This window comes from Myotis brandtii, unplaced genomic scaffold, assembly GCF_000412655.1.
Source record: "Myotis brandtii unplaced genomic scaffold, ASM41265v1 scaffold139, whole genome shotgun sequence".
Classification (NCBI taxonomy): Eukaryota; Metazoa; Chordata; class Mammalia; order Chiroptera; family Vespertilionidae; genus Myotis; species Myotis brandtii.
In genome coordinates, this window is record NW_005354965.1 from 549,066 (window position 1) to 552,150 (window position 3,085).

The 3,085-nt window shown below is 54.8% G+C and overlaps 1 long non-coding RNA gene across 1 annotated transcript in view; it reads right to left on the bottom strand.

Moving 5' to 3' along the window:
* Positions 1-634: 634 nt before the first annotated feature.
* Positions 635-3,085, bottom strand: part of LOC106725153 — a 5,063-nt gene continuing 2,612 nt past the window's right edge. Inside the window, exon 2 of the long non-coding RNA XR_001361018.1 lies at positions 635-1,231. This is a non-coding gene — a long non-coding RNA (uncharacterized LOC106725153). The remainder of the gene's footprint in view (positions 1,232-3,085) is intronic.

Sequence of the window (3,085 nt, forward strand, 5' to 3'; positions counted from 1 at the left end):
TCCCCTGCCGGCTCTTGACAGCCGAGTGCTCCAGCCAACTTCACTTCCTGGCGCGCCAGCCTGCTCCTGCCTGCCTCCGACTGCCTCCCGCTGGGCCTCCTGGCTGGCGTGGGAACCTAGTCAGTCTCCCCACCATGGGGGGGGGGCGGGCGGAGGAGAGGGGGAAGGAGGCCGGGAGGGAGGAAGGAAGCTGCTGCTACAAGGCAACCCAGAAGGCTTCTCAGGCGACGGGATAGCCATTTAAAGGGTTGACTCCTCCACGTTAGGGAGTGGCCCATCTTTGAAAGGCAACCAACCACCACCTGCAACTGCTTCTATTTTATTTATTTTTAAGTTTTTGTTGATTTCAGAGAGGAAGAGAGAGGGAGAGATAGAAACCTCAATGATTGGCTGACTGCACGCCCCACACTGGGAATGAGCCCGCTCGCAACCCCGGCATGGGCCCTGAGCGGGAATCGAACTGTGACCTCCTGGTTCACAGGTTGACCCTCGGCCACCGAGCCACGCCAGCTGGGCCTTGCAAGAGCTTTTAGAAAGTTACTGGATGTGTCCTCCCCCAGACAGAGGAGGCCTTGCTCTCAGGAGCCATGAAACCCCGCTCACTGGAGACTCGGCGAACACGGACTTCCATTCATTCATTTGACAAATTTTTATTTGTCTCGGGCACCGTGGTAGGTGCTCCAGGCAAGTGAAATGTAAAGATACAACTCCCGCTCTCAGGGAGCCTAAGAGAAGAAACAGACGCCGGAGGGAGACGTGGAGGGGCCTCTGGCTCTCACAGCTGGCTGGGGAGGGCTTCCCGGGAAAGGGAACATCTGGACCAGGTAGGAACGAGGTGGAAGGGGCAGGTGGGGGGCGGGCGGCAAAGGAAAAGGTGTAGGGGTGAGGACAGCTGGAACGAGTGCCCAGGGCGACCCCACAGGGGGAGAAGGAACTCAGCTTAGGACAAGCGGGAAGTCTTCGGTGCTGGACAACGGCTTTTCAGCCAGATGTTTTCTGGGAACGTCTGGGGTCATTCCTCCTGAAACAAGGCCATTGCAGGGAGCAGGCCCCGTGGTTCCGAAACCATCGCCAAGCCCAGGCAGGTGTAGGATTTTGACTTCTCTTCGTCATCTGTCCCAGCTGATGAGGGAATTAGCAGTGAACTTGAATCAAACCCAGCATCAGGCTTGAAAAAGAATTAATGGGCCTGTTTTTTTCTCTCTTCTTCACCCCTTTTCTGACCTCCACCCTGAGAGGATAATTAAAGGAAAGAAAATCTCTATTTCATTGTGAATGTCTTCCACCATTTTTATGCCTGAAGCTAATTTTTTTTTAGGTCATAAAGACTTTGATGAACAGTCGCTGACATCCGCCTCACACCATAATAAGGGGATTTCTGAATTTTCATGTAGAGCTAATGTCCTGAATTAAAAAATAAGTCATACTCTATTAATACAACATTGGTAGATGCCCAAAGCTTTACTTAAAAAAAAATCTTTTTTTAAATTGATTTCAGAGAGAGGAGGGGAGAGGGAGAAAGAAACATAATCATTGATCGGCTGCCTCCTGCACGCCCCCTGCTGGGGATCAAGCCTGAACCCCGGCATGTGCCCTGACGGGGAATTGAACCAAGACCTCCTGGTTCAGGGTTCGACACTCAACCACTGAGCCACGCTGGCCAGACTAGAAACTGTATCCCATATAATAAAAGGCTAACATGCAAATAGACCGAATGGCAGAACAACCGAACAACCGGTCGCTATGACGTGTTCTGACCACCAGGGGGGTGTGCACACGGAACATGGTGGGCGTTGGCCGCGGCGGGATGGTGGAGCAAGTGAGGTGGGCACCAGACCAAGGCGGGGCGCCGTTTGCTGTCATCAGGGCGAGCCTCTGGTGGTTACTGAAAATTCTTTGCTCCTGCGTGCTGTGGTTTCACCTGATGCTCACACCTGCTGCTGGCACCAGCCCTGCTTGCACCTGCTGCTGGAGCCCGTCACTGGCCCCAATAGCTCAGCGCCGTCAACGGGTGTGAGCAGCAGCCATGGGCCCCGATCGCCCCTCAGGGCTTCCCTACCTCCCCCTGCTCCTGAGAGGCGATCGGGGCAGCAGCTGCCGCCGCTTGCACCCACTGACAGCACCAGCGCTGGCCCCGCTTGCACCCGCTGCTGGTGCAGGCCCCAATCACTCTGGGGAGCATCGGCGGCGGGAGAGGGGACTGGAGGCCACAGTGGGAGGGGCCAGGCAGGGGCACAGAGGATGAGCCGAGACCCGCCCCTGTGCCACAGTTCCTTTCAAGGTGCACGAATTCGTGCACTGGGCCCCTAGTATTTAATAATGAAAAACTGAAACATTGGGAAGATGGATAAAAAACAGCTGTTGCCCTAGCTGGCTTGGCTCAGTGGATAGAACATCAGCCTGTGAACTGAAGGGTCCCAGGTTCAATTCAGGTCAGGGGCACATGCCCGGGTTGCAGGCTGGATCCCCAGTGTGGGGCTTGCAGGAGGGAGCCCATCAGTAATTCTTTCTTATCATTGATGTTTCTATCTCTTTCTCCCTCTCCCTTCCTCTCTGAAATCAATAAAAATATATTAAAGTCCTAGCTGGTTTGGCTCAGTGGATAGAGCATCAACCTGCAGACGAAAGGGTCCCAGGTTTGATTCTGGTCAAGGGCACGTGCCCAGGTTTCGGGATTGATCCCCTGTAGGGGACGTGCAGGAGGCAGCCGATCCATGATTCTCTCTCATCGTTGATGTTTCTATCTCTCTCTCCCTTCTCCCTTCCTCTCTGAAATCAATGCATATTTTTAAAAACATATTAAAAAAACCCCAGCTCAGTCGTACAGGGCTGGTGGCTTGTAACCCTGTGAGTAGCCGGATACAGATCCCATTTAAAACTGCTCTATTTAAGACAGATGCTCCCCGGGGTCATTTGGGGATGGGTCGGAGCCCCCAGGCCGTGGGTTAATGACTGCGCCCCCCGCCCCCCCATTTCAGAGCATGGACGCGGGTCAGGTCAGGCTTGTTTGCCGAGGAGTCAAAGGCAAGGAGCTGGGCAGGCCCCGCTTCCCTCGGCGCTGGCGCCGCGTGTGCGTGAGCCGCTG